This window comes from Mirounga leonina, unplaced genomic scaffold (assembly GCF_011800145.1).
Source record: "Mirounga leonina isolate KUSES-001 unplaced genomic scaffold, KU_Mleo_1.0 Mir_174, whole genome shotgun sequence".
NCBI classification, from domain to species: Eukaryota; Metazoa; Chordata; class Mammalia; order Carnivora; family Phocidae; genus Mirounga; species Mirounga leonina.
The window spans coordinates 69,546,200-69,571,816 of NW_023270451.1; the positions used below are offsets into that span (position 1 = coordinate 69,546,200).

Sequence of the window (25,617 nt, forward strand, 5' to 3'; positions counted from 1 at the left end):
AAAGAAAGAAAGAAAGAAAGAAAGAAAGAAAGAAAGAAAGAAAGAAAGAAAGAAAGAAAGAAAGAAAGAAAGAAAGAAGGAAAGAGAAAGAAAGAAAGAAACTGCTGAACTGCTGCTACAACTCAGCTCACTCTCTAGACTGCATCTTTGGGTACCAATGGAAAGTGTGAGTTTCCAGGCCAATGGATGCCACCTTTAGGACTGAGGGCCACTGACACCAATGACTGGTCCTACAGCTCATTCGTCCCCCAAGTCTTAGCTCCCCCACCTCATCATTCCTAACTTCTTCCTCTTCTCCACTTGCCTGCATAATTTTAGGCTGTGTCCTCCTGTTTGTGATGGTCACAAGCACGAAACAATGAAGGCTGAAAGAGCACAACTTGCTCATGCATCATGACAATATTTATATGCATGCACTGAGGCTAAACTGCCTCATCCATGTCTCCTTTTACTTTTTCGTTTTTTCTTATTTTAGCCACCCCTTCCCTCATTGGCTGACATTCAGGATTTCCCACTTGCTCTTCTTCACAGTGCTTATCATCATCTGATATATTATATATTTACTATTTTATCATCACAACTTAGAAACTAAAGAGGTTAAAAAGAAAAAGGAAGGGGTGCCTGGGTGGCTCAGTCAGTTAAGCAGCTGCCTTCGGCTCAGGTCATGATCCCAGGGTCCTGGAATCAAGCCCCATATTAGGCTCCCTGCTCAACAGAGAGCCTGCTTCTCCCTCTCCCTCTGCCTCTTCCCCTGCTTGTGCTCTCTGTCAGATAAATGAGTGAAATCTTAAAAAAAAAAGGAAATGACCCAATATCTACCTCCTGTGCATTAAGCTCTTTCTATATATTACCTCACTTTATCCTCTCAAGCCAGCAAAACAAGTGTTAGTCACATTTAGGGATAAGGAAACTGGGGCTTTGGGAGGTTAGACAGTTTGCCCAGGTTCACTTACCTAGGAGGTTACCAAGTTGAAATTTATTTATTTTTAAAGATTTTATTTATTTATTTGAGAGAGAGAGAATGAGAGACAGAGAGCACGAGAGGGAAGAGGGCAGAGGGAGAAGCAGACCCCCTGCTAAGCAGGGAGCCCGATGTGGGACTCGGTCCTGGGACTCCAGGATCATGACCTGAGCCGAAGGCAGTCGCTTAACCAACTGAGCCACCCAGGCACCCTCAAGTTGAAATTTAAACCCTTCTCTTTCTGACCTCAAATCCTATGCCCTTAGCCTGTACATGGATGAACACACATTAATTATTCAGATGGCATCCGTTGATTTATGATATAGATATTGCCCAGGTGAAACAAACAATTGAATAACTGAATTATTCAACCTGAAACTCTCAATCGACTGGTGCTGAGTGTCTTTGTGTCAGAAGTAACTGGCTCATTGCTTCAGGTTTTTTCTGCATATGTCCCCAGTATGGACTCAATAACAGGGTGGGTCTCAATAACGATTTGAGACTAAAACCAGCAATCTGAAGTATTTTAACTATGTTGGTTATCTGCAGTAATCTTGGCATTTAGTTATTAACTAAAATAATTTTATCTGTTTTGATTAATGACCTCAGTTGAAGGATTCAGAAGCTCTCCTTTGAAACCAACAGCAACTCTTTTGATAAAACAAATTAGTTATTAAATATTACATTAGATCCTTTCAATCAGTTATTTGGACTTAAGACTTGAAACTATTAATAGAAGACATATAAGGTGTCAAAAGGAATGTAAGAAGCAGTCATGACTAATACCATTTCAGAGGAAATTTCTAATAAAAAGAGATTTTTGGGGCGCCTGGGTGGCTCAGTTGGTTAAACGACTGCCTTGCTCAGGTCATAATCCTGGAGTCCCTGGATCGAGTCCCACATTGGGCTCCCTGCTCAGCAGGGAGTCTGCTTCTCCCTCTGACCCTCCCGACCCTCCCCCCTCTCATGTGCTCTCTCTCTCTCAAATAAATAAAGAAAATCTTTAAAAAAAAAAGAGAGATTTTTCCATTTAATAATCCATTTATTTCAAGCATCACTTTAATAAAGATTCTAAGCAAATTTGTTGTAATGAGACTGAAGGGACTGAATAGAATTTTCCAAGAAATATTGCTCATAACATTCACCATTAAAACAGCTCAACAGTGTTCTTTCTTGTCTGCCTTCTTTGGCTGAAGTCCCTTGTAGAAAAATCTTTCAGCTCCTGACACAGACGTGAGAAGCCATAACGTAATCATCCTCATCATAGCTAACATTTTTGAGTACTTACTATGAATCCGATTTTGCTACATACTGCACCTGATTATCTCATTTTAATGCTCAGAAGCCAACAGGGTAGGTTCTGTTGTTATACTCATTTTATAGATAGATAAAGAAACTGAGGCATAGAAGTATTTAGTGACTTACTCAAGAGACAGCATTTAAAATGAAACACAAGATATGTTATATGGGTTGTTTTGCCTTCTCTAGGATCTGAGAAAATAACATTTTTTAAAGGAAACACCAAGTTTGACTTTATGGCTTTTATGTTAAAAGGGAAAGTGAATGACTTTTTGAATTGCTGCAACTGTTATGCCGGTGATTAATTCCACTGGAGAAGTGGTTCCATGAGAGCTGAAATTTTAGATCTAAAAGTCTGAGAGTGCGTTTTCCTTGGATCATCTGTGCGTTCCTCATGACCCTGTGCTCCATCAGCCTGTGCTGTAAACTTCCCTTCACTGTAAGAATGTTTTTCTCTCTGAGGGTTTTTAACTGGTGGAGCTGTCCTTGGTCTGAGAGGTCCCAGAAGAAAAGTTTTGCCTGGGCTCTCTGACCTGACACAGAATTGCTGTACTTCTCAGCTGATGTGTACAAATCTGCCAACCCACCATGTAGAACAGATTGGGAGAATTCTTAGGAGAGGCTATGGAAACTCTGAAGGACACATTACCGTACATTTCTGTGTTTCTCTCCATTTAAGCAGAGCTTTCCCACCTTAGATCAGGAAATGGAGAACCTGGAGTTCACTCACTCAGTAAACTAGTTTTGAATACCTACTCTGTGCGTAATACAGTTTTAAACACCACAGAAAATAAAGATAAGCTCCTGCCCTCAAAGACTTTACATACCAGTGATAAGACTCTCACACAACAGTTAGTTAAAGAACCCAACATCGTAGAGATGGATCAGAAGCCAATGGAGTGCCATAGATATTAAGAGTGAGAGGTTCAAGGCAGGGTAATGGAGGCGGAGGGAGAATGCTAAAGCAGTGAATGGGTCCTCAGGTGAGAGAGGAAATGTAAGAGAGGCCTTGAAGAGGAGGAAACTAGCCACAGAACAGAGTGTATAGTTCAACTCTACTTACTTAAAAAGGAAATAAACAAAAATTGTATTTGTAATATTAAATGCAGAGAGAAAGAGTTGGAAGGGTAGCTAGCAAATTGGGAGGGGAGGAGTGCCATTGGCAGATGGTGGGGAGTAGAGGGAAGGGCTAGAATCCATAGGGACTTTCAGTTTTTACTGTATATATACTTCTATATTGTTTGAATAGTTTTCCAAAGAGAATGTGGCCATACATTACTTTGTGTGACTAAAAAGTACAAAATGTACAAAAAGAATGAGTAAGAGTTGGGATTGTAGAACAAAAAGAAAATATTCTAGGTGAGAGGAACAGCTTGAGTCAATGTCCAAAGGTGGAAATGTACAGGATATGTTTGGGGAAGAGTGAGGACATTAGTGGGACCCGCACAAAAGGGATGTAGTAGAAGTGCAAATTGGGGCCAGTGGAGAAAGGCTATGAAGGCAAGGCCTAGGAGCTTGAGCCTGTCACCCTTGGCCAGAAGCCATGAAGAGTCTTAGAAGGATTTGGTTCAGGGCTGATTAATCTAGCTGCACAAGGATTCATTTATTAGTGCTCATACTTGAAGACCCAGCAAAGTTAGATGATATGAATTCAAATTTACCTATCTTGCACACCATGAAAGCCAATGGAAATGTCTCCTGTTTTCACTGTAGGAAGAAAGGCTCTGACTTATGCAAACCTGTTTTTAGAGTTTTCAGGAACCACCAAAAGATGGAAATGCTGTCAAATGCAATTGGGGAGCAGCCACGTATACCTGATCCACAGTATTAATTTCACCATAAATCTTTGTGTAATATTTGACATCTATGATGAATAATTCAAATGTATGAGGGAAATTTCGATCCCTAGCCTATGAGAAATGATGAATCAAATGTGTAAAATTTGAGTAAAAATTACTTGATTCTAAAAATGAAATCAGATGTATTCTGTAATACAGTATGTGTTTTAGCTCATTTGTCTTTTCCTTGGGTGAATTGGTGAAATCAATATTTTCTTTAACCTCCTGTTTCTTTAACCTCCTGATATACAAATATCACTCTGCTGATTATACAACTATTCAAACACTATATGTGTACCCATTATATTTTATTCACACACACACACACACACACACTCATACAACAGATACAATGTAACAAAAATCTATAGCTACCTGGGAGTGGGGAAGTAACACTCCTACAAGCCAGTCTTGAAGGAACATTAAATCTAATATGAGGAAAAATACTGTAGCTAGTTGAATCTTGAGTCATGCATTGTGACTCATTGTAAATGATTGGATTCTGAGTGAGATATTGACCAGCAAGTGGAAGAGAGACACAGCAGAGTCCCAGAATGATGATGCCTGTTAGGTTTGTAAAAAAACGTGGTCGCCTACTGCAAATTATCTTGTAACCAGAAGTCAAGTTTGAAGAAGAAACTGACAATTAAATTTCACTTTCACTTTTCACTTTTCTTCTTGTTCAAACTTTAAAGACTTTTAATCCCCATCTTTCCCCCCACAATCCCGCCCCCTCGATCTGTCCTTTTTCTGAGGCAGATGGAGTTCTTAATAGGCATAACTGAGTTCCCTGCTTTGTGAAGGGAAAACAACAGGGGACAAGACGGATTCAAAAAAGCTTTACAAATTACGTGGAAAGAAAGATTGCTGGTTTCATATGATGCATCTTCCTCAGAGCCCCTTCTCTGTTCTTCTTAATCCTTCTTTATCCTTTAAAATTACTTTGTGGCGTGTCTTCCCATCACAAGGATGAGGGCAGCATGAGACATCTAACCTCAGTGTGTTGGGAGAAGGCAGGAATGCAAGATGATCCTGTGCCTTAGGTGATTAGATAGACTCATACAAATTTTAGGAAGACAGTTTGGAGAATGATTTAAAAAAAAAAAATCTCCTTTAAAAAAAATCTAGACCAGAAAAAAATTCCTCTAATCACTTTAATGTAGTTCTTAACACTGATTTAATCAATTCAATCTGGTAAATATGTACTACTATCTACCAAGTTGAATAAAAAACATTTCATGTAGTCCTGATAGCATTGTGCTAATCAGCAGGATTATAGAAGTACAGAATCTTCGCTTCTAGTACAGTTTGGACAGGGGAAGTCTGATTTCTGCCTCTCTCCTCTCTGTTTCAGTCTCTCTGTCTTCCTCCCTGATAAATGGGTGCCCTATATGTATCTTCACTTGGGATGCAATGCATTGTTTGAATTGTATCTGAGTAAGTCTGAAACCCCACAATTGGAGAAAAAAACCTTCTTCCTGGATTTGATGTTCTCTAATACACAGAAAGAATATGGAGCCTCTGTGAATGACAACAGCTTAGACAGATGCTGAGAAAGGCTATTCATTTATGTGTGCAGAAGTGAGTGAGAAGGTCATTCTAAGCAGAAAGGTGGGAGCCGATTTTGTAGTCACACAAAACTTTCTAAAGAGAGGAATGAATAGGATTGGTGAAGAACTGATACACCAAGATAATGCTGAGAGAAATTAGGAACAGCTAGAGAGTTAGGATATATTTTGGAGAAAAAAATAAAAACCACCCTGAATTTATCTACTTGTTCATCAATATGTTTGAGGTGAAACATATGAAAATATGCAAAAACATAAATATCACTCTGCTGATGATATTGTAGATCCCCCAAAGCAAAGGAACACATGCCCCATTCATTCCCTGTTGACGTCAGATAGTTTATCAAGTGTTTGTGACCTAAAATGAGTGGGGGAAACTTACTATCTTTAGTTCATTTCTGCTTTCCCTCTAAGTTCAGGGATAAAACTTCAATGTGTTTATAGAGCTAATATTTTATTACATTTAATTTTATTAAAAATATATAAACATTGAATACTTATAATTTATAACATAGCCTATGTATTTATAATTTACTTATATGAAATAATGTGTTTCTTTGAGGGGGGGGTAGAGGGGGAGGAAGAGAGAGAGAATCTTAAGCAGGCTCCATGCCAGCTCAGAGCCCGATGTGGGGCTCAATCTCACAACCCGGAGATCATGACCTAAGCCAAAACCGAGGGTTGGATGCTTAACTGACTGAGCCACCCAGCCACCCTTATATGGAATAATTATTAAAATATACAATTAATAGTATCCTCAGAGTCATATATTTTCATATATTAAAGTGTTCGCTCATGGGGCGCCTGGGTAGCTCAGTTGTTAAGCATCTGCCTTCGGCTCAGGTCATGATCCCAGGGTCCTGGGATCGAGCCCCGCATCGGGCTTCCTGCTCGGCGGGGAGCCTGCTCCTCCCTCTCTCACTCCCCCTGCTTGTGTTCCCTCTCTGGCTGTCTCTCTCTCTGTCAAATAAATAGATTTAAAAAAAAAAAATCTTTAAAGTGCTTGCTCATGAAAATACTTTCTTTATGTTAAAATATTTTAAGTACTTCAGTGTTCTGCTTTTGTGATACTAAGAAATGTTGGTTTTTTTTAAGATTTATATTAAGTGTTTTTCTCTTTTTTCTAACCAACAGCTAAATTTAGAGGTCCTGTCTTATGTCACAAATGAGCCTTGTTGGTACAAAAAAGTTTATATTTTGAGGGGCTATGGAGACTTCTTGTCCTTTAAGCCTTATTTACAAAGTTTTTCTCAACTGTTTTTTAATGTCCCTCATATAAGCTTGCCAGCAATAAGCAAAAATAAAGCTGGGACTGTGTCAAAAAATTCACTGGCCCACATTCATCCTTTTTTCAGCAGAGTTTACTCAATAGTGTTCCCCATTCAGCTATATTGTGCCAGCCAGCGGAAACAGCTAGTTGTTGTCTGAAATGAAGAATAATTGGAAACATGGTTCCTGTTTCTTTTCCTGCAAGTAACAATTCATCCATTTAACATTCTTTTGGTGCTCTTGAATTCTGTGCTAGACAGCGTTGTGCTCACTGGTCAGTTGAGGCCAGTCTGAGAAATGTTAACCTCCTATTCCCACTGCTGACCCTCCCACGGGGAAGTAGTGATGACCATCTGATGGCCTGGCACCTCCACCTAGAGTCAGTGACATGAGGCACCAGCAGCTTTGTGTAGGTAAATGGGCATCACGCTGGAAAATGCTGGGCTGGGAGAGACAGTAGTAATTATAAAAGATAAAATTTCTAGCTATTATGATCCCAACTCTATAGATAAAGAAACGAAACCCAGGAAGGTTAAGTCACTTGCCCAAGGTCACTCTGCCAGCACGCTGTGGAGCAGAGTGTCTGGATGCAGGCGCCTTTCTTCTGTACCCTATATTACAATAGCTCTTGTCCTTTATGGCCAAGTATATGATTGGTTCTGTAAATATTCCATACACCAATAAAATGATTGCATGTTCTCTTTTTGTAAAGTGTAAATTTATTGTTTTTCTCCTCTATACTAATCACATACATAAACCCATATTTTCATGCATGTGTAATAAGCTTGTAAGTTATATTATAGTCTTCTGTATTCTTGCTTGTTTTTGATTTCATATTCTATCAAATTCTGAAAGAGCTGCATTAAAACCTACTACTATGGTTGTTATTTCATCAAATTCCGCATGTCTTTCTAGTGGGTTTTTTTCTCTTCTTTTCTTTTTTTTTTTTTTAAGATTTTATTTATTTATTTGAGAGAGAGAGAGAATGAGAGAGAGCACATGAGAGGGGGGAGGGTCAGAGGGAGAAGCAGACTCCCTGCCGAGCAGGGAGCCCGATGCGGGACTCGATCCAGGGACTCCAGGATCATGACCTGAGCCGAAGGCAGTCGCCTAACCGACTGAGCCACCCAGGCGCCCTCTCTTCTTTTCTTTTTTAAAACTCTCTAGTGGTTTTGATTTTTAAAATTTTTATGCTATATTTTTTAGTGCGTAATAGCTGACAATTATTATATTTTCTTCAAGTTTATAGCTGTACCACAGGAAATTGAGCTGACTCCATGTAAAATGATACCAAAATAATAGTGGCTTAAATAAACAGAAATGTATTTTTCTCAAACATAAAAAATACCTGGTGGTAAAAAGTTGAGGGCTGGTATAGAGGCTCCATGGTCATCTGGAATGCAAGCTCCACTTGTCTTCCTGCTCTGATGCCTTTTAGTATCTGGTGTCTGTTCTCCAAGTCATGGTTGCAAAATGGCTTCTGCAGCTCCAGCCATCACATGTATATTCCAGTCATGAAGGTGGAAAAAGAAGGCAGAAAGGAGTAGCTTCCAGCTTAATTAGACATCTGCAGGCCCACCCACTAACTTCTGCTTACAACTTACTGTCTACCCCAGTTGTAAAAGAGGATAGGAAAATTAATTTGTTTTTATCTGTACACATTGCTGTGCCAAATTAAATTGAGGTTTTGTTAGCAAGGGTGAAAAAGGGATGGGCATGGATGGCATAGGCATCTAGCAATCTCTGCCACTGTGCCCTTAATCATTCCATCCTCTTGTTCCTATTTAATGTTTTTGGCCTTGAATTTGATATTAATACTGTCACTCCTGGTTTTGGATTTGTCTGACATATATCTACCCAATCATTTATTTTCAAACTTTCTTTGTCACTTAGTTTGAAGTGAATTTCTTATACATAGCATAATTTTGTCTTTCAAAATAATCTGAAAGTTTGTCTTTTGAAAGGGGAATTCAACTCATTCAATTTTTATGGTAATAGATATATTTATTTTTATTCTTTTTTTTTATTCCTTACAATGCTTCATTGTTGTTGTTGTTGTTTTTTTCCCTCCCCGCCCCCCCCGCTCCCCTTTCCTTAGGTTTACTGGCTTGATCTTATTTTAAGAGTTATTTCCCTCCCCTCTGTTAAGTTGAAAGTTTTCACATGAAGTGCTTAGGTCTCTTAAATAATTAAATGTTTTTGTTTTTTGTTTTTTTCTGACTGAATAACCATATCCCTGTATCTCAGAGATTCATTGTGAATATACTAAGGAAGAAATGCAATGTATTTCTTCAAAAGTAGAGGAAGGTCATTGGCACCATGTAATAATTAAGGAAGTTTATTTTCCTCATTCCCTTCAACATCACACGTAGACAGCAATGAACTCAAGCAGAGCTGGAAATGAGCCCTGTTTCAACTGAACACCACTCCTGTGTGTAGCAGTTTCCAGATTCCTTTCAGAGTCTAATTATTGAAGGAAAAAGAAAAGCTATTATCCTGGATTTTGAAAGTCCACATGGGAATGAATTATGATAAGTATTCATCCTTACATTTCTCTAAGTCTTCACTGAATGCAAAGCAAGTTCTCATGAGTGATAAAGCAAACAACAGTGAGTAAGACTGCAGTACATTCTGTGGCTGACTATTCCCTTGGTATTGGTTTTAAAAGAAGTCTTAAAACCTTTTTCCATGGAAGGCTTGAGTTCTACAAAGTTTGTTATAGTTCTGTAAGGAACTTGCATATGAAATTGCTTTAGATTACTTGGTGAAATTATTAAGCCTTTCTTGATACTTTTACCTTTTCATGAATACATTACTTCTAAAAGGAGCTTTTTTTCTCTAGTCTGGCTTCAAATTATACCTTCCACTTCATGCCACAGCAGTATACTTGTTCCCAAGAGCAACTGAGGATCTTAAAATTAAGCGAATGGTACAAGTGTTACCATCTAGGTAGGAATTTTGCTGTTTTATCATGGGGCACAATGTAAAAGAAGAAACCAAAGTTTTGCTAAAGCCATATAACTTCTACCCAACTTCATCATTCTAACTTACTTCTTTATTTTTTAAATATATTTTTTAAAGATTTTATTTATTTATTTGACTGGGAGAGAGAGAACGAGCACAAGTAGTCAGAGCGGTAGGCAGAGGGAGAGGGACAGACTCCCCGCTAAGCAGGGAGCCAGATGTGGGGCTCAATCCCAGGACCCTGGGATCATGACCTGAGCCAAAGGCAGATGCTTAACCGACTGAGCCACCCAGGCACCCCTAACTTACTTCTTTTAAAAAATTATTATTATTTTAGATTCCCTGGGGGTATGATTTGGCTACAAATTGGTATGCATTTTGATGAATCTTACCACAATAATTCCATACAGCAAACTATTTGTACTCTGCAAAATTTTTATATATATCTAATAAATAATATATTCAAGATATATCAAAATAATATATTCAATAATATATACAAGAAATGCTCAGCCTTGAAACATTTGGGTTATAATATTTGTCTTGGGGCTGGCTCTCTCTCTTGTTAGGATCAAGAATGGAGTGACCCCTCATTCTGTCACTCGCTATTATATCATTGGGGCAAAGGGACAAAGACTCAGTTCTGTTGTTGGAAGTGACTCCTTTTCCATTATCACTATTTTCCTGCAACACTTTAGTCAAAAGGAGCAAGGCACGATGTCACAGGTAGAGAAAAATTAATAAAGTAATAAATTTAAAATGTCCCACCTTGTCCTCTCGCTAAGTATTTTCCCTCTAGTATGGACTATGTAAGAAGCTAGACCCACTTCAGCCTCAAGAGAAGTGAGAGAGATACGAGAATGAAAAAGAAGAGTGTCTGACAAAAATACAATTATTTTAGGAAACTATAGATAAATAAACATGTTATGAGATTTGAATTAGCATGTAGTGTGAGTTTAATTTTATTGGCTACTAATATTGATTAAAAATGAGGATTCACAAGATTGGCCCTATGTTGAAGCTGGATGACAGGTCCATAATGATGGACCTGTCATTTATACTATTCTTCTACCTTTGGGTATGTTTGAAACTTTCCGTAATGAGTTTTAAAAAGAAAAGAAATAAGGTTTCCAAAAACTGTTCTGGATCAGTTAATTCTGAAACACAGATTCCTCTTTATATGCCCATAAAAAAGGTATCATAAATATGTTCATTAATGGAGTTCACAATTGGTTTGGATTCAGTATATCAACAAAATTCTTCAACCCTGTGTCTTAGTCCTGCAGTGGATACTCTGTGATCGAACCTGGAAAATAATAGACTCATCCAGCTTTCATGAGTTAAGTGAGGAAAAAAAACCCTGTGACTAAATTTTATATCTTACAGAAGTATTTGAGGAATAACCATGTTTGAAAGGAGAGTTTTCTCATGAATTGTATAGAATTCTGGTACTACAGAGAGACTGCTTCTTTGCTAAGAACAAGTAGGAAATAAATATTATAAATAAATGAACCATTCTAAAAGTCTGTTTCATAGTGTCTTCCTTTGTAAAATTTCTCATATAAGGTGCAGCTTCTTCATTTTCTTCTCAGCTGGCCTGGGCTTAGGGCGATGATCTGCCACTCTCATGTATCAAGTAAATGCTAGAATATAGAAATATACATAATCCTTGCCTAGGGTACAGTGTGAGTGGGTAGATGCGACACAAGAAAGGCCGTGGAACTCTAGTGGGGTACAAATGCATTGGTGTCCAGGAGGCCTGTGTGATAGATGTGACCATCGCATGCTTGGTGACTTTTCTGGTTGGTTTGCTTAGATTTCAACCCAACTTTAACAATAGGGTGAAATGCACACTACACGGTATCAGGAAGATGTGGAGTGGCTTTGCCACTCAGATAAAATTAAATGCTGAGAAATAAAACCCCTAAAACTGGATATAGGGAAGAAGGGAAGACAATATTTTATCATTACAAATCAATCAGATTTTTACTAAATGCCTCTTCTGATGATTGCTCACACTTTAAAGCTAGCAAATCTTGGTTTACAAAATACTTTCATATACATTATCTTACCTGATCCTCTCAACGAACCAGTGAGGTAAGTGGAGCACTCTTAAGATGAAGAAATCACATCTCAGAAATGTAAGTGCTTCCTGAAGGTCTTATACCAGCTAGATGGGGCCGGGGGCCCAGAAACCACCCAGATCTCCACACTGTCCTGTGGTCATTCCCTGTTGACCACCCAGTATTATGCTTCTCTAGCCTGTGTTTGGTCCTGTGGGGGATTGAAAAGAAGTAAAGCCATGATCCCTGCCCTCAGCGAGTTTATGATCTAGATGGGAAGATATAAGTTTTACATAAGAAAGCAAGCAGAGAATTATTAAGCATTAAACTGTATGAAATGGGCTATAACTACAATAACACTTGTGTTATTTTAATTGGAAAATAAGGCATGATAACTTCTACCCAAGCACTGAAACATGCATTTGTAGGTGCCCAAGAACACTGGTCAACCGAATGTGTCTCAAGTCTTCCAGCCAGGCAATACATGCTTTCCTGGAGGAGTCCCATGATTGATTCTTGACTGGGAGGAAAGCCTGTAGAGGAGAAAGGAGAAGACAATATCTTTTCATACACTATCCTGTACTTGCGGGTACAATCTTGCACAGCTCCCCAGTGACACATGGTTGCTTGCAAGAGCCAATTCTTAAATTGCTGAATTCTTATTAGCCTCTGTTGAGCCTCCAATGAGAACCGGAAGCTTGTGGTGGAAGCTAGTCCTAGCACATCTTCATTAGATCCTCCAGGCCATCAAAGGAGGCTACGAAGCAAAGTGCCTCTTTGCCTCCTCCTATTTACCTAACTGCAAAGGGAGAAAAGTGGAAGAGTTTTTTAAGAAATTTTTTAAGAAAACTGCCTAGAGATAGAAAAATGGGCACATTTGTTCTACCCTCAGAGGAACCATGCACTTCAAAAGTCTGCGGGGAATCCGTGAGCACTTTTATTTCCTGATGTTCTAATGCTCAAACCTAAAACTTTCCAAACCCATTTTTGTTTTAGAAGCAAAATTCTACTGGAAATATCTGTTCTTTCTTTTTTGGCAGAGTAAACCTGTCCTCAGAGACAGCTGCAGGCCAGTCACTGTCTGTGGCTCCCCCACTGAGTGGCGTATTCCCTGGGAGCCTCCATGGGGACTTCCAAAGCCATCAATGAGTGTCTGGTAGCAAGCCTTTAAAATAATGCACATGGTTATCCAGGCTTACCAGCATTATGGACACTCCCGTGCAGCCTTCTTCAAAGTGCTAATTTGCTTACATGTCCTTTGGAGTAGGCCAGCATGGATGGATCTCCTATACAACCCAGCAGTCACATGGCAGAGCAGTGCTGGAGTTACTCCTCCAGCCTTGATGCCTGCCCACCTGAGAGGAGGAGAGGGCCTGGGAGAAATCAACTTGGAGTGGGAATGCAACCGTAACGTGCTGTGCGCAAATGTGAGGGTACGCTTTGGAGGCACGGTCAATGCTTCCAACAACACTGAGCACTGGAGAGCAAATGTGAACACATGCTGTTTGACTCCAAAGCCCAAGCACAGAATGGCTACCGCTGGACCACCCCTGCCCTCAAAGAGGCAGCCACTGAATTATTTTTTCAGGAGTGGCATGGATTTATGCTGAGTCATTCAGGCTTTCATTTCACCCACTGGTTATGAAAGTGGATTCTAGAACCAGCTCTGTCACATGTGTGACCTTATGGGCACGTTAGTTAAAAACTCTCTGTGCCTTCAATCCCCCACGTTAGGACCTTGCCCGGCACATATTATTCCCTGTATAAGCATCTGCTGTTTTCATACATTCAGTCTTCTAATATTAATGTTAAACCTCTGCTCTGGACACCGCTACATGTTGAGATATAAAAACAAATACGATACAGTATGTGCCTTCAGTGGGCTTACACGCTACATTAGAGCCTCGGGCTTTATTTCTCTTCTGTGCCTAGCACAAAAGAGGTACTCAATCAATGTGTTTGAATGTATGACTGGATTGAGGAAATGGGCAAGGATACTGATAATTTCAGTTACATGACTATATTTAACAGTGCCTGCCACACAGGAACCTGGCACCGTATAAGCATTCTTAGCTATTTTAATTATTAATTTGGTAGAATAAATGCTGAGACTTTGAGCATGGACTAGAGGCTGAGGGCGAGGAGGTGGAGGTGCACTCAGGGAAGTCTTCCAAGAGGCAGTATCATTGAGCTTCGTTTTGATCAGTGAGTGGGTGTTAGCCAGTAAGAGAAGAGGGCTAAGTGTGTTCTAGGCAGCAGGAACATTGTGTGCAGAACTAGAGAGCCGTGAAATAGCACAATACATTCAGGGAGCTCCGAGTGGGCAAGTACGGCCAGAGTCCCATCCTTGTGGCGACATACAGCGTGTGCTTGTTAAATCAGCGTGTGAGATCAGAGGCTGGGAAATGAAACAAAACAAATGCAACATCGTTTGTGTCACCTTGGCCTTTGGCATTGACTACATAACCAGTCCCCGACCCAGTGTCTGGTGAATTTTACGTTGTTCAGTATAGTACTTGCCTTCATGCAAATGCTGTTAGTCTCCACGCAGTACCGTGCTGTGGTCAGCCCCTTCTTGTCTTCTCATTGAGGACGTGAACTGGCTTCATTTATCTGCTTTTCCAAAGTGATTGAGCTGAATTAACAACAGAGTCGATGGGATCATCGTATAGATGAAGTTGTTTTTGCATAGTGACATAGATTCTCTAGATCAAGGGTGAGCAAACTATGGCCTGAGGGCCAAATCCTCGCCACTGCCTGTTTTGTAATTAAGTTTTTTATGGAGCACAGCCATGCCCATTTGCGTACATGTAGTCTACAGCCGCTTTAGCGCTATTTAACAGAGCACAGTGACAGAGGCTGTACCGCCTGCTCGGAGCAAAATATTTACCAGCAGGCTCTTTGCAGAAAACATTTGCCAATCTTGACGTAGGGTCATGTCTTCTAATCGGATGCTAAGGGGAAATCAGCTAATATTTAAGACAGAAGATTGAGTTGGTGTAGAACCAACATGGCAAACAATAGGTTATTAAATTTTTAAAATTCTCTGCCAAGAAGAGAGAGCATTACAAATACGTTAGCCATAAAGAGCTCAATAAATATGTATACATGAATAAACACAGATTCTGTGATTGGTCTTCAGACTTGACTCTGAGCTCCTGGCAGTGAGGGGGTAAAAAAAAAAAAGAAGGAAATTGGACGCCTTTATCCATTACCTATGGCTTCATCACAAACCACTTTAACATGTAGTGGTTTAAAACTGCTACCATGGGGCGCCTGGGTGGCTCAGTCGTTGAGCGTCTGCCTTCGGCTCAGGTCATGATCCCAGGGTCCTGGGATCGAGCCCCGCATCGGGCGTCCTGCTCGGCGGGAGGCCTGCTTCTCCTTCTCCCACTCCCCCTGCTTGTGTTCCCTCTCTTGTTGTCTCTCTCTCTGTCAAATAAATAAATAAAATCTTTTAAAAATAAAAAAATAAAATAAAAAAATAAAACTGCTACCATGTACTATTTCTCATGAGACTGTGAGTTGGTTGAGTGTTTTTGCTAATCCAGGCTGGGCCCGACTGATCTTGGTGGGCTTGCTCATGCATGTGTGGGCAGCTGGTATGTTAGCGCTGGCCTGGCTGGTCTGGGATGGCCTCAGCTAGGCCGGTTCATCTCTACTCCACATGATCTCTCATCCCCCAGCAGGTTAGCATGGGCTTAGGCAAGTATCCGTGGTGGGTTCCAAGAAAGAAAATGGAAGCACACACGTGAAGTTTTATGCTTGCACCTGGCACACTGTTACTTCTGTTGCATTCTAGTGGCCAAAGCAAGTCAAAGCCCAGCCTAAATTCAAGGAGCCGGGGAATAGACTCTAACTCTTGGTGTGAATGGCTGAAAAGTCACGTTGCCAGGGGTAGAGAAACAAGAGGGAGAGAATTGGGGCCATGATTGAAGTCAATCAAACAGTATCTAGATCAGCATTTTTCCAACCAAAATATATATTTTTTTAAAGTCAACTCTGTGGTCTAAAGTGGAAAAGAATAGGCATCATATGTTTATTCAGCCCAACCCACAGGTATGAATCATCAGTGTCTTCAACTAAGAGGACCGATATCTTCTAGTTAATGACAGAAGCAGAGGAGGAGTGGAAAGAAGCCTGTCAGAGGAATGGTACTATCATATGAGACCCAGACCCATATTAAAATGCCACTTGACAAATTTCACCAGGGAATCAGACTCCATTTTAATGGATTAACAGAATAAGCAAAATCGTTATTAGAGAAGTAACCAATGACTAAACTAAACATTAGCTTTTGAGACTAAAGCCTAAACAGACCTACAATATTCCCGCTGACCATTCCCATTCCAGTCCACTTCTGTTTTGGGTTGGCATTAAAATTGGTCACCGTATTCAAAGACAACATTGCTATCTATGGATACAGGTGTGATAAAAAATACAGGTAGGGAATAAATTTTCTTTTTTAAAACTCACTAGCCATGTGACACTTTTTTTTTATTCCTGGAATATCTTCATTACTACCAAACTTGCCTCAATAAATAATAAGCATAAATAGCAACAGTGGATGTCAGAAATCCTCCTTAACTGTTCTTTTCCTGGTACCATGGGTTGTCAGTAAGAAGAGAGTAACCCTATGTAGCTCTTACTCCTTACAGTCATTCAGAATCCCCTACAAATCGAAACAAACTACTAAAGACAAAATCAAAATTGCCAAAGCACCCAGACAAGCCCCCCAACCTAGATTTAAGAACGTTCTTTCCAGCCTAGAGCCAGACAGGGTGTTTGGCCTTGTTCTCAAGAAGCCAATGGCTTTACACATGGTCTTCCATGGCATTGTCACCATCAGACTTCTGTGTAACGGCCGCAGGACATGGGGAAGAACATAATGGGATTTGAGGAACTAATGGACGCCTGTTGTCTCAGACATCGGGATCAGCTGTGAATGGAAATGCATGTCAATTTCGACGGCATGAAAAGGAACTGGAGTGGTATTATCGAAGAGGTGGAGAGGAGCCCTTCAGGATGCTTGCAGATGACTCGTTTCTGGGAGGGTTGGGGGGAGGTAGAGCTGTCTCGGGAAGAACAAACGAAGCTTCCAAAATGTGGGTTCAGGAAATCAGAAGTTAACCTTGGGCAGATCACACAAAGGTTAAATGATGTATATAAAATAGCTGGCAGAGTACTTAGGAGGGTAGACCTCAATAAATGTTGGTTTCTTCCCTCTCTTTGCATCTCCCACCCACCTTAGGGATCTCTTAAAAAAACAAAAGACCTGTCAGCCAGCTGTCATTAGAAAGATGTCAAATACGATAAGCTGCTGATAGGTGGTAACGATCAACAAAATTCACACTCAGGTGGACGAGCAGGGCACGTCACCTCTCCCGCCCCTCTCCTTATCACAGCTTGGAGGCAGCACAAAGACATTCCTTCCTTCCTGCAGAGGAGGTGTGTGTGTTCTCTCAGACCTACCTTGGCATTCCTTGATGTCTTAGAGAAGCAGATGACCCTGGCTGAGCAAGACAGTCAGCAGAACAGCAGTCCTTGATGCTGCAACTGGAAATTTCCATTCTTTGCTTGCAGCTCTGAAAAAAAAAAAAAAATCTAAAGAGCCCAGTAGCTGGGAAATTTCCACGATGGAAAATTTTAACATATTCTTTAGCTCTAAACTATGCAGGTTTACGGAGACTATTTTTTTTCTTTTGGTAATTTCCTTCTTTAACAATAATTTATGAACATGGTAACGCTCCAGCTGTGGGAAGAAGGAGGGCAAGATGACTTGCTGGAGAATGGGTATGGTTGGCTAGTTGTAGGCTGGGCTGTATACACATTTGACCACCCGAACCATAGAAATGCAGATCAGTACAAGACCCACGGGGTGGGAGCTCATCCAAAATAGAGATAGTTTGCTCTGGAGCACTGCAGAGAAATCTGTGTAGAGACTGGAAGTGGAAAGTGGATGGATACAACTTTGGAACAGGAGATGGTGAGTTCTATTGCAGCAAAAAAAAAATCTCAGGCAGATTCCTTAGACCACTGCTTCTTAAATGTAAACAAGCATATAAATCACCTGAGAATCTTGTTAAGATGCAGATTATGATTTGGTAGCTCTGGGGTGGGGCCTAAGACTCTATGTTTCTAACAGGCTCCCAGCTGATGCTGATGCTGCCCTTCTGAGGACCACACTGAGTCACCAGACCATAAACAAACCTCATCACTATGAGGTCAGCTTGCCTTCCACAGCAAAACAGAGTCAAAGGGCAGTCAGAGGTGAGCTCCCTTGGGGTCGTTTTCTTAGGTTACAAAGCTAGGGTCTAAGAGTAGAACTGAATGCCTTCTGGAAAGATGCTTCATGCAAGTCTGAATAAAAAGGATCTTTTGAAATGTCAGGATGCATACAGTTACCAGAGGCTGCCTACTTAGCAGGCTGGAGTTGGTGCTTTCTAGAATGCAACGCCTTTCCAGAGAAACCCCTGTAACAAAAAAGGTGGTGAGGATTCCTATGCTGGTCCCATTTCCTCAGTGATTCCCTAGCATTGTGGCATGTGGGGTGAAACACCAGTGGACTAGCTCCAATTATTGAAGGAAGGCTGTTGGTCAGCGTGGTGTAAAGAGGAACAGGAATCTGGGAAATAAATTACTTCCATCTCAGCCAGAATAATTGTTTCACGTTCACTGAAATAAAATAAAAAAGAAATAGGAAAATTTTCCATTTTCTTAACAGCTAGCTCACCTCTGTGCTACCTATTTTACTGAGAGAGAAAAAGAGGGAGATAAAAATCTGTGGCATCTTTATTCCCAGTGTTACCTCCAATTGATCTGTAACATATCTGCTGTGTGTATCTTTAAAGCAACATTTGTCCTATTTTTTGTTTTCCATTCAATTGAGCGTTAAATGTGTTATTACTACATTCCAAATTAAAGTATACAGAGGAACATATGTAAAAAAAGGAGGAGGGAGAGTCCCATCATGAAAATGTGATTTTGAAATCAGTCTAATAAGCATGGAGTGAATTTGATAATATAAGTATTAAAATATATATTAAAAGTAAGTAACTATTCTAGTACCCTAGCATCTACATAATATTTAGAAATTCTAAATGGCTTACATTTAGATTATTTAGGAATTTGGACTTCTAGAAATTGGTTGACATCTTCTCTTTCAAATATCTTCACTGTGGAGGGCAACTGGGTGGCTCAGTCGTTAAGTGACTGCCTTCGGCTCAGGTCATGATCCCAGGGTCCTGGGTCGAGCCCCGCATCGGGCTCCCTGCTCAGCGGGAAGTCTGCTTCTCCCTCTCCCACTCCCCCTGCTTGTGTTCCCTCTCTTGCTGTGTCTCTGTCTGTCAAATAAATAAAATCTTTAAAAAAAAAAAACCTTCACTGTGGAGTTAAGACATGATTCAGCATTGAAATAAACTTCCTGATTCCTTAAACACAAGAGATCAGTTTGGGTTTTTTTCCCCTATAGGTCTCAATGAGTAGCTATTCACCTAAGAACCATCTTACAACCCATAGCCAATCAAATAGAATTTGATTGATTGACTTAGAGTCACATCTATTTAGTAATAAACAATTATAATAAAATTAAGCATAATTGAGTGCTTTCAACAGGTGAGGCATTTCATCTTTACAACAAGCTTATAAGATAGGTACCATTATTTTTTTTTTTAAAGATTTTATTTATTTGACAGAGAGAGACACAGCGAGAGAGGGAACACAAGCAGGGGGAGTGGGAGAGGGAGAAGCAGGCTTCCCGCGGAGCAGGGAGCCTGATGTGGGGCTTGATCCCAGGACCCTGGATCATGACCTGAGCCGAAGGCAGACGCTTAATGACTGAGCCACCCAGGCACACCGATAGGCACCATTATTATAAAGATGAGAAACTGGGATATAGTGAGCTTAAATGAACTGCCTGGGATCCATATATTATGGCCAAGCAGGGAAAAACCTCCTTTGGCCAGCCCCACTTACACTAGTGCTTTCTCCAAATATCACAGCTACATCTCAGCTTCATTCCCCTTATCACAGACAGATGGATAGACACTCCTTCTCGAGTTTAACAACTTCACAGAGCTTGATTCAAATACTGAATGTGTTGTTAGTTGCTTACAGCTGCTATTTCTCTAACCGCACAGTAAGTCCAGGCAAACTCTTTTGAAGAGCTCATTAAAACTGCTAAAATAAAGTCTTAGAAGCAGGTGCATTCATTAGCTGAAATGCAGACGATTATGTTAATATCGCATTCAGGTGACAAATTTAAAGCCATCAAAATCATGGAGGATAAAAGGATTTTCAAAGCTAAAGTTAACTTCTTCCTCTGTAGGGCTCTTCGCTCTGTTAAGCATGGGACTGCCTTTGCCCTTTGCCGCGGCCAACATGGGGACCTCCAGTGTTACCTCACAAAAATAAAGGCATGTTTGCAGTATCGTATTTCCTTTACAATTTCTTGGGTCTCTATTCAGGAAAAGAAAGGTAAGGAATTGCCTACAACCCTAGTGTTATTTTCTAACTAGGAATCTTGGCACCTCATTTATAATCTATCGTCAGATTAGGCCCAAGGGTAGAGACACATTAAAGAAGATGGTTAAAAATACGTAGACATTGATTCCAGGCTTAGATCAGATGGACCAACAGCTCTTCCACTTTGCCTTCTCTTTTTTCCTCAAAGAGCACTGAGCATGAAATACATATGTGATGATACGTATGTATTTAGGAGGTGGTACATGGTAAACGATAGTTACTCCAGGATGATTTTTATTTTGTGTATTTTTATATTCTCAAATTTTCTACAATGAATATGTATTATTGTATAAAGTTAAAAATAGTTTTTAAAAATCGTTTTAAAAAAATATGAAGCAATTCAACACATTCAGTTGTTTCGCCTATAAAATTGGGTTACTATTTAATCACCCAGTATAAGGGAGCTGGATGAGATGTTTCCCCAAAGTTCTTTCTTCTCAAATCTAGGATGTCTGTGGAAACATTGATCCTTCCTTTCAGAAGAAAATATAAGGAAATATGGGCTAGGTATCCAGCCACTTATTAAAAAGAATTATAAACATGCTTAAAGATTTTTACATCATTCCTCACCACCTCAATCAAGTGGGCATACATCAAAGTGAATTCATCTGCCACTTGAATAGGGAAAGACTGAGCAACGTTTTAAGGACTGATTAACTTTATTTTTAATTTTCTTAGCTATATATTCTGGGAAGCCTTCATAAGCTAATAGTTGACACAATGGTTTTTTTTTTTAAATGGTGTACTACAATAACTGTATTACTGATTGTAAAATATAAAAAATGAAGTTGCTATAGATCTGACCCCATCTACTGATAGAACATGTTAACCTAATGTGTGATAGAACATGTTAACATAATGTGTGTGTGTGTGTGTGTGTGTGTTCGGCTAAATAGTTTGAAATTAACAAACCGAAACCTGCTGGTACAATGTAATAGCCCTATTTTTGCCTTCTGTCCTCTTCAACTCTTCTTCTATCTATCCCTTGTACTTTCTTTTTTTCCTACACAAATCAAAAGACCATTGACCCCATTTTAAATGAAAAGCAATATAGAAAACAGAAAGATCTCCTTGGGATGGGGATGAGTAAGCACCACATGCAGTACTTCTGCATACAGGAATGCATACATGCTCCTTTCGTGGTCAAGAGTGGCTTAGCAGATGCCCTGCTCCAACTTGCCATAAGTCTCATTGCTTGGAACCTAGAGTATGGGCAATTCCTTCCACTGCTGGACAGTTCCAGCTCTCCTAGGAATACTCTCCCACCCACTCCATTTCCTCACAGAAGCTGCGGGTTCAAGGCAAAGTGAGGAAGGTAGCCAGAAAACACACCTATCCTTCTGATACGGAGCATCACCACCATAAGATTAGAAGGTAAACTTCAGAGCACAGAATTTAAAGATAAAGGGGACTTGAGAGGTCACATTAGTCAAGTTTCCTTTTAATGTCTTTTTTTTTTTTCTTTAAGATTTTATTTATTTGACAGAGAGAGACACAGCGAGAGAGGGAACACAGCAGGGGGAGTGGGAGAGGGAGAAGCAGGCTTCCTGCTGAGCAGGGAGCCCAATGCAGGACTCGATCCCAGGAACCCGGGATCATGACCTGAGCCAAAGGCAGACACCTGACAACTGAGCCACCTGGGCGCCCCTTTTAACATCTTTTCTAAAGCATACCTGATAGTCATCCAGTTTGACCTTGAAATTTTCCAATGATGAAAAATGTCCTACTTTTTTACACTTATATACTGATAGATGGGTAGATAGAGCACAAACAGCATTACACCACAACGCAAAAAAAAAAAAAAAAAAGTTATTCCTAATCGGTTACCCTTTAAAAAAATCAACTATTTTTGAATTTCTGTTACTGATCCAGGACCCCCCCAGTCTCAAATAAATATAACCCTTTAGAATCCACAAGAAATGTGAAGAGGCTAAACCATTTGGTTTAAAGACATTTTGGAATTTTTATTAGACCATGGTGTCCATCACACCGTGGAAAGGAAAATTGTATAAAGAATTTGTAAGCCTTGATTCCACAGTATTTCCCAAGTCTCTCCCGAATCCATCCCCCTTTGTCACTCTGATACCTATACAACAAAGGGAAATTTCTGAGATTATTTTATCCAGGGATCTTTCCAACTCTTACAAATACCATCTCCACTGAGCAGTGTGTTCCCAAGTTACCTAAATTATACATATGGCAGTATTCCTTTCAAAAGAAATTGAAGAGTTTAGCAGTATTATGAAACAACTAGATGTGACAACACAAAGAACAAAAATAACAAAAGAAAAATCTCTCCAAGATAGTGTGCCCTGTGCAGTTCAATATCCTGCCTTTTCACGTTGGCTCTATGGGAGATTCTTTCAAGATGAGTTTAAAATGAAAGTGGTATTTACCCAAAGAATTCAAAGGGATACATGCCCTCCCCACCCCCTGTTTATAGCAGCATTATTTACAATAGCCAAGATATGGAAGCAGTCCAGCGTCCATCGATTGATGAATGGATAAAGAAGATGTGGCACATATATATACACATATACATACAATGGAATATTACTCAGCCATAAAAAGAATGAAATCTTGCCATTTGTGACAACGTGGATGGAGTTAGAGGGTATTATGCTAAGTGAAATAAGTCAGAGAAAGAAAAACACATGATTTCATTTATGTGTGGAATTTAAGAAACAGAACAAATGAGCAAAGCGAAAGGGGAGAGAGACAGAGAGAGAGAAAGAGAGAGAGAGCGAGAAATCAAGAAACAGACTCTTAACTATAGAGAACAAACTGAAGTTTACCAGAAGGGAGTTGAGTGAGGGTATGGGTGAAATAGATGCTGGGGATTAAGGAAGGCACTTGTCATGATGAGCACCAGGTGATGAATGGATCTGTTGAATCACTACATTGTGCACCTGAAACTAATATAACACTATATGTTAACCAGCTGAAATTAAAATAAAAACTTTGAAAATAAATTAATTAAAATTTGGTCCTAAAAAATGAAAGTGGTATTGAGTTTGGGGAAACAAATGCAGAAAATCAATTAGCTAATAGGATAGAAGACTGTGAACTACAATTTTGGCTAAATAAATAGAATAGAGAGACTTAAAAAATGATTATTTTTATTTTAATCAATTGTAAAAAAAAAACTATTGAAAAAAATTCAAACAACACAAAAGAATGTAAGGAAGAAAACAAAAAATACCCTCCCCACATTTCTTGCAGATCCTAATGGGTTATATTTACTTGAGACTAGGGTATCCTGGATCAGTAACAGAAATTAAAAAATAGTTGGTTTTTTAAAGGGTAACAGATTAGGAATAACTCTTTTTTTTTTTTTAACATTGTGGTGTAATGCTGTTCGTGTTCTATCTACCCATCAATCACCCATCCACCACCTAAAAATAACCATCACAGATTTTATGGGAATACCATTCCAGACATGGAAATAAGAGATATATTAGAATTTTAAAGAGATTTGCCCTTAGGCAATGAAGGGTGGTCTTATTGATGATGGTCTAAAGAAATCCCAAACTTAACTTTTTATAATAATGAAAAGTGATAAAAAGGACGTGAAAGGAAGGAAGAATCCTCAGTCCATAGGCAATTGTAAGAAGATGAGTTCAATTGAAATTAGCAGATATTTTTGTCTACATATCCATGATCTGACTCTTGATTCAGCTGCATCAAAATATATTACAATAAGATACATTTCCATAATGTTTTCCAGTTTACAAATCAGCTTTCTACTGAGTCTCATGGCCATATAAAATATGCAGGGTTGATATTTAGCTGGCACATAGTAGTTTGAACATTCCAGTTGTTTATGGCCAACTGTCCAACTGCCTAATTGGACATCTATTTTGAATGGCCAGTGCCGATGCTATGTCAGTTATTATATGTCACATCAAGATCTATTTTCACTGGTGATGCCTCTTTTTCTGAGCATACTAAATATTCCCGAGCCAAAATTTATTCTTTTAATTTTCTAGCATTTTATGTTTTTAAAAAATGTGTCACTTTTAATCTTATTCATCCATTAGTAAACTTACCCCCATAAGATTCCTTCTCTTGCAGAGGTGAAATAATTTTTATTTAATTGTGTCTTCATGCAAAGTAGAGTTAACTTTCCCCTCCTCCACTTCTAAACATACCTCATTAAAGTCACTTTCGGAGAGTGCCTGGGTGGCTCAGTTGGTTAAGCGACTGCCTTCGCCTCAGGTCAAGATCCTGGAGTCCCGGGATCGAGTCCCGCATCGGGCTCCCTGCTCAGCGGGGTGTCTGCTTCTCCCTCTGACCCTCTTCCCTCTCGTGCTCTCTGTCTCTCATTCTCTCTCTCAAATAAATAAATAAAATCTTAAAAAAAAAAAAATAAAGTCACTTTCGGAAAAAGACTTAACAGGGAATTTTCAAACTTGAAGGAAATTTTGCTCCTCTTATGTTGCAAAAATCGGAGACATAGTGGTCTCCATTATCTGTGTTAAACTCAGGGAACATTGATACTTGATTATCCAAAATGGCAGATTATCCCAGTTATTTCTATTTAAAATTTTAATGGTAGCTCTCTCTCCTACTTACATTTGACTAATGTTAATACAAAATTAGATGCCATTTCCTGACTTACTCACCAATTTACATTGAGAAGATACAGGTCGAATAGGTGGAAGAAGAAAGCCAATATTTCCTTGGTAACCCACATAATCACAATTGAAGGTAACTGCTTAATCAAAAGTACAGATTTTCCATGCAGTAACAGCTCTGTTTATCTTATAAACACTAGAATATTAGACCACCTGATCATTTTTCTGGGGGAAAAAAAAGTGTAAACAAATTTACAAAATAAAATCTTATTTTTCTGTGGACATATTCTAATTTAAAGATACAGTTTCATTTTACTTGATCCTTAATTGAGAGTGTCACTTAACCATCCCCTTATTGTTGGTGTTGTATGCATATCAAGCAACAGTTGCAAACCCATGCCTCCACTACTTATTCTTACTTTTATTGTGTATAAACAGCAGAACCCACATTCTATGTAAAGAAGTTAAGGCCACACTTCAAAATACTTCTTCCATACTCTGGTTTCTCTTTAGATCATATAAATCTTTTATTTTTCACAAAAATACTTCTTCCTC

At 39.4% G+C, this 25,617-nt stretch overlaps 1 protein-coding gene and 2 long non-coding RNA genes across 9 annotated transcripts in view; 1 reads left to right on the forward strand and 2 right to left on the reverse strand.

Moving 5' to 3' along the window:
• Window positions 1–15,289, reverse strand: part of LOC118021095 — a 33,729-nt gene extending 18,440 nt beyond the window's left edge. Inside the window, exons 1-3 of one of the 2 annotated variants that reach the window (XR_004682103.1) lie at window positions 15,178–15,289; window positions 13,162–14,597; window positions 8,284–12,495 (exon numbers count right to left, since the gene is read on the reverse strand). This is a non-coding gene — a long non-coding RNA (uncharacterized LOC118021095). Of the gene's footprint in view, window positions 1–8,283; window positions 12,496–13,161; window positions 15,060–15,177 lie in introns of those variants that run through there. The other variant, XR_004682104.1, reaches the window with a different exon arrangement.
• The window catches only part of LOC118021092, a 78,800-nt gene that overhangs the window by 42,585 nt on the left and 10,598 nt on the right, over window positions 1–25,617 (forward strand). For 3 of the 6 annotated variants that reach the window (XR_004682096.1, XR_004682094.1, XR_004682099.1), the window contains one exon: window positions 20,289–20,437. The exons of 2 other annotated variants lie outside the window; for them this stretch is intronic. The gene's annotated coding sequence lies outside the window, so the exon portion shown is untranslated. Of the gene's footprint in view, window positions 1–18,107; window positions 18,233–20,288; window positions 20,438–25,617 lie in introns of all 6 variants that reach the window. One more of the 6 variants, XR_004682097.1, reaches the window with a different exon arrangement.
• Window positions 15,356–24,691, reverse strand: LOC118021097. The gene is made up of 3 exons (XR_004682107.1): window positions 24,637–24,691; window positions 17,435–17,547; window positions 15,356–15,394 (listed from the first exon to the last, which is right to left on the reverse strand). It is a non-coding gene; the product is annotated as an uncharacterized LOC118021097 (long non-coding RNA).